The 12,941-nt window shown below is 35.9% G+C and overlaps 1 pseudogene; it reads left to right on the top strand.

The window, feature by feature from the left end:
- Positions 1 to 3,607: 3,607 nt before the first annotated feature.
- On the top strand, positions 3,608 to 5,419 carry LOC133804634 (probable L-cysteine desulfhydrase, chloroplastic; annotated as a pseudogene).
- Positions 5,420 to 12,941: the final 7,522 nt, after the last annotated feature.

Below are 12,941 nucleotides of genomic sequence, written 5' to 3'. Positions count from 1 at the left end.
GCCTGATAAACCTCTCCCCGAGACTCAACAAGGGCAGTGTAGTTAGTGAACCGAGGTTCATAACGGTTACCCTTGGCTCGTTTATTGTCGGAGGTGGAAGGCTCATTGTGTGGCCGTTTTCCACCATTTTTGCCATTGCCGTTGCCGTTAGGTTTGGACCCATTGGCAGCTTAGGCGGGCTCGGCAGCCTTCTTATCCTTGCCTAAAGGCTTTCCATCATCAGCTATGGCATCTTCGAGCTTGATATAACGATCAGCCCGATCCAAGAATTCCTGGGTAGTTCTAACCCCATCTTTGTGGAGGCTCTTCCAGAGGGGGGAGCGACGCCTAACCCCTGCGGTTATGGCCATCATTTTTCCTTCGTCCCCCACTGTTTTAGCTCCAGCTGCTACTCGCATAAAGCGTTGGATGCAGTCCTTAAGTGATTCTCCATCCTGCTGGCGAATCTCAACCAACTGGTTTGCCTCAGTCGGATGCACGCGACCGGTGTAGAATTATCCGTAGAACTCCCTTACGAACATCTCCCAGGAAACTATGCTTGCAGGAGGGAACTTAAAAAACCACTCCTGTGCGGCATCAGAAAGTGTCGCAGGGAAGATCCTGCACCGAGCATCTTCGGACACTTTCTGAATGTCCATTTGTATCTCAAACTTATTGACGTGAGATACCGGGTCACTGTACCCATCAAAGTTTGGAAGCGTAGGCATTTTAAACTTGCTAGGGGTCTCTGCCATCGCTATCCTCTGGACGAAAGGAGTGCATTTCCTCCTGTCGTGGTCGATATGAGATGTTCTTCCCCCGACCAGCTGTTGCACTGCCTGGTTGAGGGCATCTATTTGGGCCTGCACATCGGCAGGAATCGTTGTGGCTTCTGTTGCTGGGGGGATGTTCTTGCCATGTCATTCGTGGCGATCGTTGAGCACATCTCTCAGGTCCTCGTCTCTTCTTCGTTGCTCGCTAGCTCCAAGCCGGTTGAAGACGTTATTCTGTCTGGATTGCCCCCCAGCGTCCCGTCTACCGGGTTGGTCATCCTGAGGTGGTTGATTCCTGTTTCCACCTCTTTCATCATTCCTCCGACTGGCATTTCCTTTGCCTGAGTCGGCTTCATTATACCCATGGCCATCTCTGAATCTTGATTGGCTATGGTGGGATCGACTGTTCCCTCGATTTCCATCCCGGGCTGAAGCGTCCCGAGCGTTAGAGGGTGGCCTGCGCTGGTCGTTGTGTCCCCATGCATTATCATGCCGTGGGGGACCGGGGACCCCGGACCGCAGAGCCTAACTCTGAGTTCCTCCTGTTGCCAGGAGGATTATGACCTCTGTTCGGAAGGTTCGGCTCGTCGCCCCTATGGCGTCTAGGACTACGAGGCTGATGCTCGGTCCTATTCTGCCTCTGATGCGGGGGATTGCCGCGACCAGCTTGGGATGGAGGCTGTGCCTCAGGGTCCTGTGGGACATCGTCATGAGGCACCTGAGGCTGCTCGGGCCTTTGCGGGCTCGAGGGTTGGATAGGCGGGCTAGGATTGGGACCCTTGTGGGGTGGCCCATTCGCAGGTTGATCAGGTTGCGAGACAGGTGCGGCCTGATTCCTAGCCAATTGCAAGGTTGCCTCGAGGGTTGCCATGGCTTCGCTCTGGCGACGGTCCATCTCCGCCTGCCTTTCACTTAATTTCGCGCGCTGCCGTTCAATCTCTTGCTGCTGCCACGCCATGATTTCGGCAGCACTTTCCTGACTGGCCCTCAGATTGGCCAGCTCTTCATGCAACGCCCCCAGAGTACTTTTCAGCATCGCGTCATCCATTTCTTCCTCCTCAAAGTCCAAATGCGGCTCATCCTCAGCCACACTTGCAGGAGGAGGAGGAGGCAGGTTTGATGGTGCAGCGGGGGCCGCCTGTCCAGTTTTCCTTGTAGTTTTCGCCATTGGTTTTCTCAACGATGATGTATCAAGCTCTCAATGAAAGCACCAGAATGTTGACCCTGATTTTGGCCAACTGACACGGAGTCAAAATACGCTTGATGTAGGTGAATGCGTTGAAATGAACGTAATAGCGAAAATAATAAGAACACAATATTTTATAGTGGTTCGGCCCCAGAGTCTGGTAATAACCTACATCCACTTAGATTGTTATTGATATGAGAGTCAAAGGAGTGATCAAAGAACTAGGGTTCAATGAGTTTCACTAACCTCTAAAGAACAATACAATATCACAGATCGAATTACTCTAGTCTCAAATAATTCAAAAGCCAAAAGTCCTCTCCTTGAGCTATCTTTCTCTATTTATAGGCTTAAGGGGGATTACAGGAATTTGTTACAGATATTATTTCCTAAATAATCGGATATTCAGGAGATTGTGGGAGTCAATTTCAGAATTTACAAAGATCTTTATGAAAACATCACATTGCATGCGGAACCATCGACCAGACTGGTCGCAGGTAAGACTAAGCCGCCTACTGCTCACAATGTGCCTTCTGGTCGATGTCCTAGCAGAGTTCCTCCAAGTGTCAGCCACGTGTCCAGGAATTACTTGCCACGTCATCTATGCCAGTTTTTTGGATAACATCCTAAAAAATACAAACCTATATTCTCTATGTGCCCACACACATCTTGAGGTGTATAGAATACTCCGGAAGATCGTGGTTTGAGTGCTTAAAGCTTTGGATAGGAAGATCGATAAATATACAAAAAGACTCAAGGACACTTGATAGGCTTCAAGAGGTAATTGTATATCTTCTTGAATATGGAAAATGGTGGCATTGGCTCAACAATACTACATTTCAAGGATGAAGATCAAAGTGCTCTTTATCAGGCCTTAGTTAGTCTAGGTAACATTTTCATGTATATTTTTGCAAGTGTTGTAATTTTTCTAGAAATGCCCAAAAGTTACCGTACTTGCTTTTATTTATTTATTATAAATGTCTGAATGTGATTAAAATGTTTAATATTTTGTCATGCATTATAACATGTCACTCATATACCCACACAGTATGTAATTAGCATGCATTGCATTCGTGTGGAAACATGCTATTAAGAACAGCCTATATTTTGTTATATGCTTATATATGATAAATCATATAATAATAAATTTAGTCTTAATTAGTTAAGATGGTAAATCAAAAGTAAAGTTATTTAATTTGTTGTTTTAATGAAAAATATTTTATTAAAATAAAAATGATATTCTCTTAGTTAGAGCAAAATTAGAATTAGAAGTAAGGACACAATTTTGTTTTATTTTGCGTAATTGGATTAGTAATTATTAGAATATCATTTGGTAAAAATAATTAAATTTATTTTTACAACTAAATTAAAAAATATTGATTTTGAGAAAAACACACTCTTCCAAAATAGTGAGTGGGAGAGGGAGTTATGACAATAAGTCTCATGGTCTCCATTATTGGTTGAACACCGAGAGGCATAAAAAGGGCCTTGTGTCACCTCCGTTTGCGGCCTCCCTAAGGAAAGGCTTCCGATTATGTTTATTTTATCTCAAGGTTGACTTCTCTTATGAGAATATAATTAGTGATGTATTTCTAGTTTGACTGACTCTAACGCACACTCTTGAGTTAAGTCATTAATTGAAAATAATGGGTTACACTCCAAAGATGTATCTAGGCTTTCAAGCACAACTAGTGCATCTTGACCAAGTCAAAAGAGAAAAAGGCGTTTTTAAGTTTTCACTTATGAAATTGAGATTTGTCTCAAAATTAATTTGGAGTTAGTTTGACCTACCCCAAAGTGGTCCATTAACTTTTCAAATTAATTTATCGTGGATTAGTATATATTTTTTAGGGAAAATATCAATTTGGCCCCTATGTTTTGCCTGAATGCTCGATCGGCCCCTATGTTTTGTTAAATGACAAAACAAACCATGTGTTTTGCAAAACGGATTAATTTAATACCCTGAGCCCGATTTTGGTCAAACTATTTTCAAATATGACCAAAATGCCCCCAGATTTTTGAATTAATGAATTTATTAAATAATTAAAAATAGATTTTAAAATAAAAAGAAAAAAACATTTATTTAATTCTCTTTTTCTCTTTCTCTCTCCCCTCTCTTCTCTTCCCTCTCCCGATCTTCCTCACCCTTACCCAGGAAAAATCTACATCTCTCCATCTCTCTCATCTTCACCTCCACTCATTCTCTCTCTTTTCTTCTCATCTCTCTTTTCTTTGGGTGTTTCCCGGCTTTCGTCATCGATACCCAGAGAGTATGGCAGCGTAGGTTTATGGCTCAGCCTAACGATTTTTACTTCAACGAACTCAAGAAATGGATTCTTCATTCCAGGACCTTAATTAAGGACTTGATCAACGTCGAACACGTGGATGAGGTCTCCATCATGGATACTGCCACCACTGTCGTCGCTATTGTCCTCCAGCAGACCTCCTGGGTCTTCTCCCAGGGAAAATACAGCAAAGGAGACGTCGTCGTTATGCTCCATTACACTTACGATGGTGTCAAGAAGTCCATCGAGGCTTATGCCACACGGGTCAGTGGGCACGTGATTGAGGTGCCTTTGCCTTTTCTTGTGAACTCGAATGAAGAGATTTTCACTGAGTTTAGAAGAGCTTAAGAGAGAGGTAAGGCTAATGGTAAGAGGGTTAGACTCGTTGTAATCGACCATGTCACCTCAATGCCTTGTGTGGTAATACCCATTAAAGAGTTGGTCAAGATTTGTAGGGAAGAAGGTGTTGACCAAGTTTTTGTAGACGTTGTTCATGGTATTGGGTGTACCAAGGTTGATATGAAAAAGATTGGAGCTAACTATTATGCTAGTAATTTACATACATGGTTCTTTTGTCCACCTTCTATTGCTTTGTTGTATTGTAGAAAGTCTCCCATGGTTGTAGATTTGCACCACCTTGTTGTGTCTCACGAGTATGGTAATGGATTGGCTATAGAAAGTGCTTGGATTGGAACAAGGGACTACAATCCTCAGTTGGTGGTTCCTTCGGCTTTGGAGTTCATCAATAGGTTCGAAGATGGTATAGAGGGGATTAAGAAGAGAAATCATGAGGAAGTTGTTAAGATGGGGAAGATGTTGTCTAATGCGTGGGGAACCCATCTTGAGTGCCCTCCTGAGATGTGTGCAAGCATGATAATGATTGGCTTGCCTGCTTGTTTAGGGATTTCTAGTGAGAAAGATACTATGAAGTTGAGGACCCAACCTCGTTCAAGCCCCAGATCTGAGAAGAAAAGAGAGAGAATGAGTGGAAGTGAAGATGAGAGAGATGGAGAGATGCAGATTTTTCTAGGTAAGGGTCAGGAAGATCGAGAGAGGGAAGAGAAGAGAGAGGAGAGAGAAAGAGAAAAAGAAAATTAAATCAATGTTTTTTTTTCATTTTTTATTTTTTATTTTAAAATCTATTTTTAATTATTTAATAAATTCATTAATTCAAAAATCTGGGGGCATTTTGGTCATATTTGACAAACTCTTGGAAAGGATTTCATTTAGTCTTAACCACATGAGAAGATGGTACGATGGGATTCATATTGTCTTTGGAACACAAAACTTGTATGGAGCGATCTATGATCTACCACCAGAGGTTCCAAGCTTTTCATCCAGCTTTGATGAACATGAAAAATTATGGTGAACGGATGAGATCGAATCACCTGGCACGTCAATGCATGTTATCAACCATGCATGACGATATTAAAGAAAGATATATGGTTATTGAAACTGCATACGAGATGTGGGCCATGATAAAGGATGATGCTATAACACATGCTCAATTTTTGAAATACAGGGTAAATTTGATTTACTCAAAAAAAACTCTTCTTTAATATTTTTGAATGCTAGATTCAAAATTATGCCACTAATAATATTTTCCATTTGTTCTTGTGTTTAGGGATGCAGAAATCTTTTAAGAAAAAGAATAGTTGCATTGAAACCATAGCGAAGAGGAAATTATGAAGACAATTGAATAAAGAAAAGATTAGTTTATAAATTTATTTTGTTAATAACAATTTAAATTTTTTGTCATTTTGAAATAGTTGATATTTCATTATGAAAGGAATTAATAAGTTCTTTTTTTTAAAGTAGTTCTAGAATTCTTTCTAGAAACTATGTTTTTAGATTCCTTTATTTGATGAATGAACAAGTTTAATATTTCTTATGAATAATAAATTCAGCTGTTATTTTTTAAATATTCTTGTTCCACATATTTCATCAATGAGTAAAAATGATAATTATGAATTATTGTGAAAATCATAGATTTAATAAGACATCTTATTCCAACCACAATTAAGTGAAACATATATGTGAATTATTTTTTAGATTGGCTTGTAATTAACTAGACACACAAAACAAATAAAAGACAGCCTTTTATTGCAACCATTCAATGGTTCTCTTCCTGTTTATATAGTTTGTTAATTAAAGTTAAACAAAAGACATTTCTCTAAAGGCTCAAAAATCACATAATCGTTTAGTTAATACATAGAGATGTATGTTAAACCTTTTAATGTTCAAAGCTAAAAGAAATAATAAATGGTAAGTCAATATTGATTTACATTTATTTAAGATATGTTTAACTTTGATCAAATGCAAAGAAAATTTCTAGAAATTTTCATGCAACATTCAAAGTAAAGTCACTTAGAGACTTGTTTGATCTAATCAAAAGGAAGTCTAAACTCGAATTTGGAATTCAAGTAATTTGCATGTAAACTTGGAATTCAAACCCAACTCACATACAACTAGAATCCTAAGCAAAATTAGTATTTTGGAAATGGAATATAATCATATTAGATAAGATTAAATAGATAATGAGCAATCATTATCGTCTTTATTATTTCTATAATTTTAACACTTGTTGTACTCTGAACATGTTTGATTGTAGAACATCAAAGATTTAGAAGTTGGAATTCACAAGAGGTTATGTGAATAAATTGAAAATTTTCCATGGAGTCATTTAGTGAAACAGATTAATAATCATAAAAGATTACAAAAGAGTTTGTATCTCTTTAAATGTTGCTTTAATGAAGCATAATTATTATAATTACTGTATTTTCTAGTTAAGTTGTACTATAAATAATGACTGCAAGTCAAGTCAGCAAGTTACTGATAATTAACAATAATAAAACCAAAGAATATCACAAATTTTGTAAAGCATCGATGTAGAGGGAGTGTTAGTTAGTAACTACTCTATTACAAATGTAAAGATAGTTAAATTATGTGTAACACAATCTAACTATACTTCATTCACATACTAGTATATGAAATGAAAAGTTTTTACGAAAAACAATGGTTGAAACACCATGAATCTAGAAATGGAATTTGGAATTCCATGACATCTCGATTCTTGAACATCCAACTAAAGTTTATTGAACTTCATTTTGAAATAGGATATTCAAGATGAAGAGGAGAACAGAGGAAAGTACTGACTTTTCAAAGATAGGTAAATAGCCTGAGGCTATGAACAGTAAGAGGAATTTATTACTTGAATAAATATCTTCTACTGCAACTAAACTTGAATCTGTTTACATCCTCTTGTCCACTGCTTTATGCAGGGATCATGAGATTGATTTAAATGGATGTCTAAGTAGTCTTTATAGAATGGCTGACATGACGAAATCATTTGAAGATCTTGACTAGAAAGATTCTGTTGTGATTCTTATTCTTAATATTGAAAATATTCTAATCATTGGGAATGGTGTAAAGATGTCGTCAATAGAAAAGGAATGGTTAGCTAAACATTTCTAAATATTGGATTTAGAAAAGCCAAGAATGTTCTGTACGTTTAAATCTATAGAGATTGAAAGAACAATCCTTAGGCACTATCCCAAGCGACTTATATAAGATAAGAAGCTTAAATACTTTAGTTTACAAAATCCAAGAAAGGCTTTTTGTCCTCCCAGTCAGGAGGATGTATTATCTAAATAATAAATGTCCATTTATTCTTTTACTAGAAAGGAGGACATGAGATAGTATTCCTACAACTCAGTGATAGACTACTTATTGTATCGAATATAATGTTTTCGAATTGACATTTATTAAACAGCGGGAATAGTCAGCAGTTGTCAATCCAATGATGGATTGAGTCATTGAATAGTTATAAGGACTTAATTTTGAGTATCTTAAATATAATAGAGATTATATGTATGTGCATTTAGGCAGTGACCTAAAATTCTAAAAGATGATCCGATATTAAATCTTCAAAGATTGATATCAAAACCAGCTTCCATAACTATGGAGGAGACACATTATGTGACAGTCAGAATCCCGTGATCCGTAAGGGGAAAGACCGGGTAAAAAGCTGTGCAATCCCACACCGCCTAGGGAAGGTCAAGTGTGATGATTCTAAGACTGTGTAGGTATGGGACTACACAGTTGAAGATGGCTTAAATGGATTGATGGGTACTACCTATGCCAACAAGATGCATCTTCTTTTTGGTAGCCCATCACTTGAGAACTCCAAAGTTAAGTGTGCTTGACTTGGAGCAATCTGGTGATGGGTGACCTCCTGGGAAGTTTTCCCAGGAAGCATGCGAGTGAGGAAAAAGCACGCTGGAAAGACTCGTGTTGGTTTGTAGGGTCATTCGTCATTCCAGGAAGCAGTCATACTGACGTGGGGCGTTACACATTAATCTAGAAATGTATTAGATATTTCATATTTGTATTTTTCACCACAAAAGCCGAAATATAACAGCTACGAGCAGTTAAATAGATTTTTTGGATAAGAAGATCGATAAATATACGAAAAGACTCAAGGACACTTGATAGGCTTCAACAGATAATTTTATATGTTCTTGAATTTTTTGTGTTTATATGTTATGTATAAATATATTGTATATTTATATATTTGTTTCATGATTAATAATATTGTATGTTAATGTTTCTGGATTATTTTCTTGATCATATAAACTGTTTATATGATTATTGAAATTTTTTTATTGTTGTTGTTCTTAAACCAATGGGCTCACCACGCCAATTTCACTGCGTGCTCTGAATGTTTTTCCAACACCAATAGTCATGGAAAATTCAGCGCTAGGTATGGTGGGCCAGCTCCAAGACTGGTTATATAGATGATAGGGTAGTGGGCCACGGGGTGACTTATTAGTCCTATATCCTAGGGCGTTGAGCCCCAGTATGATTCATTAATCATGTATTTTGGGCAATGAGCCCCAGCATGATTCATTAATCATTTAATTAGGGCAGCTAGCCCCATATGACACTGTAGTCATTTATATGAATGATATGCATGCATGAGTAGGGGTATTACCGCTAGGCATGTCTATTATGACTTGGTAACATGTTATTGACTGCTTATGAGCATGTTTAAGTTTTCTTGTTGAGCCCTGGCTCACGGGTGCTATGTGGTGCAGGTAAGGGGAAAGGGAAGCTGGATCAACCATAAGTTGGAGAGCTTCGGTGGCGACGTGTACATATGCGGCTGCTCGACCACCATGACTAGGGTTTCTCAGAGGGACTAGGGTTAAACCCTATTTTTGCCGCTTAGATCGGCTGGTTGTAACTTTTGAGTTGTAATTACCCTTTTGGAACCGTAAAAAAATTTGTAAAAGTTTGTTATGGGATCCCGTGTACAACTTAATGTTTTAACAAAATAACTATTCCTTTTGACCGAAATTTTTAACCCTAAACCGTTAATCACGTTTAGTTGCACGTTTATGTCCAAATGACTTGATTAGCGAGTTTAGCACTATTTAAAATACACAGTGTAACGGTCTTGGCTAACCAGGGCGTTACACCAACGCTCTTGAACTCCCTTCAAAGGTTGATGAATGCTTTCTTCCTCCCGAACAAAGTCTAGCATAATCTTTTCCCCAAGATTGTTGAACTCGTTACAATGGATAACACCTGCTTCTACATAGCTCCTAGATACTAGATTAAGGTATCCACTCTTAATCTCACAAAAAGAACTCTCTCAAAATACAGATTATATTAAAAAATGAGAACTGAAAGAGCTAAGGATTTTTGGCTACTTGGTCCTTTATTTATAGCTGAAATGGTCTTTCAAAGCAGTCTACGAAATATGCAAAAATCAAATAAAGAATTGCACAAATTATTCATTTAGAAAATTCTGCTAGTCTATCAGATTCTATTGTTACAGATTGGGAAACTGACTCAACATATAGTGTTTCTAGACAAATTGACAGTCCAGATTCATTCCAAAGAATTTTTTGATAAATTGAATTTCTAATCATTTCCTAGTTTAGCCCATGATCTGCAGTAAATTATTAGAATATTATTTAAATGAAGAAAGTTGAAAATATTTTCTTTATTACACAAAATTTCCTTTTCCAAATGAGGAAACTACATTTTTTTAATCTTTCTTTTCACAGCCAGCCATTACCACAAATTTTTTCAATAAAAATATCATAAAATATTATTTAATCAATTGACAAAAAGTCTCAAAGTCTAAAAGGAAAAATAATATTTTATTTAAAGAAAAATCTTCTTATAAATAAAATAAACTTTTCTCAATGAATATTAACATATATGGACAAATATCAAGTAAAAAATTACCATAAACAAATATGATGATTTCTAGAGAATTAACACTTAAGAAAACAAATCTGGCAAAAACAAGTGGACATATCATAAATCTGTTGGGACAACTGCTTCAAACTTGTCAAAAAATACTTTTGAGTTATAAAATATATTATCTATTTAAAATAGCCAATTTAGGGTTTTACATATTATTATCATACAGTGATAATTTTTTCACTAAATAAAAGCCTTAGACCCATTCGAAGAGGATGAGTCACTAAATCACCTGGGAAGGACATGAATATCTTCATTCATCTTACGTCGTTGCTTGATATAAGAAGGTAATTAAAAATATAGTTTTACATTTGTGCGTTAGCTTATTAACAATTTCTTTATTTAATTGATATTGTCAAATTCTGTTTTCCACAGATGAGTCTTGAAACTAAGGAACTGCCCAACTTGGTTTCCACTTTCCATGACATGCACAATTATCCAAAACGTGGATGGGTAAACATGACTGCTAAAGATACTTATGCAAGTAACTATCTAAGGTATGTGCATATTTATATGCTTATTAAGTGTTTTATTATCTTCAACTGAAAATGGTGGCGTCACCATTTTGGAGACGATTAGCTACATTACATAGCTTATACTACTGAACAATTTATTTTATTGTTATGTTTTTATATTTTGGATATTACTTATTTTTATACTAAGTTAAATTATGAGACTATACTTTTATTTTCAATTAATATCAATATAATTTTTTGTTAATTATTTATAATTTTCAATTAATATCAATATTATTTTAAATTAAATTTTTTAAAAAAAATCAAAGGTCGACATAAAATTTGAATTTTTAAAAATTATTATGAACTTATTGCGACGACAAGTTGCAATAAGGTTCAAATTTAAAAAAAAAATTGATTTTTTCATTTTTCTACAGCGACAACTTTAAGATGTCTTCGTAGTAGGTTCCTTTAACGATGACTTTGTAATTTACAACGACAACTTTTGTCGTCGCAGTAGATATGTTTTTTCGTAGTAGTCTATGAGGCTAGGTCATGAGCTCCAACATTCCTATCTTTGTGAAGCCAAGAGATGTCCGCATCCATGTGTTCCATTAACAAAGCACAATCCAACACTAGTTTGGAGTTTCTCTATTCTGATAGCATCGACTAGCACTTGGCAGTACACAAAAACATACATCCCTTCCAATTTCGACTTTTACAAGCAAGTAAAGCAAGATGCAAAGCCTTTAATTCAGATTCCCAAGCAGATGAAGCCTTCAAGGGTCAAGTTTCAATAAGTCCAAGATTCGCAGAGCCACCATGGTAGGATGCATCAACTAAAATTTCTTTCTATTTTATGTCATCCTAATCTTCTCTTACAACACTTTTTGCTATACTAACTCTTCTTCTAGTGCCTATTGTTGACGAAGATCCCTATGTTTTCCCAAATATAAATTCCATTTTTATTTTTTTAAAATTTACAAATAAACAAAAATAAGTGAGTTAATTATTTTGTAAATAATAATTATAAGAAATAATATAAAATTGAATTTTGTTGTCTCACCAATTACGTAAACATAAAACATTGACACCACCATCTGCTGCAAAAGAATAATTAGGTCATTGAATTATTATTTTTATATATTCTCAAATTATATTACCAAAAAAATTGATATTATTATAATTTCTTCCATATCATTACTATAGCCGATAACTATAAAATAAAAGCAAAAATTGAGTGACGAATAAAGAATAACTTTTACAAGTGGTCCTGGTTCACACATGTATGGTATCTAATAATTAATATTTTTTTTAAAAAACAAAAACAAAAATAAAACAGAACAAGATATCAAATCACAATAACTAAAGTGACAAACATTGTGGTTATCAACATATAGTTGATTAAAAATAAATTAAATGACTAACCATCATTTTCTTTTTATCCAGAAAGTTTTAGTCAATTTATTGTATATGGAAAGAAAATTGGTGAACCCTTATCTTAACAAGTTTGGATTTTATCTAGGTTATATTTACAATCACAGCAGTGAATATTGAAACATTACTTTTAGAATGGAGTGGAAGTACCCAACTTTAAAGTGGTTTACAATCCATAGAGAAATAGAGAATCAAGCAAGGAATAGGAAAAGTTCCCCCCCTATATTTTAGGTAATTTAAAGAGAGAGAGAGAGAGAGAATTTCACACTAGAGGATTAATGATGATTGAGATGAAAGCCTTTATTTTGGTCAGAAAATTATTTTGTAATTAACTTTGCATATGAATGATACATATGGATGTTGGTGGGGCTTAAAATAATAAGTATGCTTTTAGATTAACTTAAAGGAGAATGAAGTTAATCAAACTCAAAGGAGGATTTGTTAATTTCCCTTTTTTCACTTTTTAATGATTCAATTTTAAGGTTTGTTAATTGCTCCTTTGGTTATTGCTGACGCTAATGACATTTATATCTTTCCTCTAAAAAGTAGAGAT

The sequence above is a fragment of the Humulus lupulus genome, chromosome X (assembly GCF_963169125.1).
Source record: "Humulus lupulus chromosome X, drHumLupu1.1, whole genome shotgun sequence".
Classification (NCBI taxonomy): Eukaryota; Viridiplantae; Streptophyta; class Magnoliopsida; order Rosales; family Cannabaceae; genus Humulus; species Humulus lupulus.
Note: the sequence above shows the minus strand (reverse complement) of the source record. Positions and strands in the feature narration are given on the sequence as shown.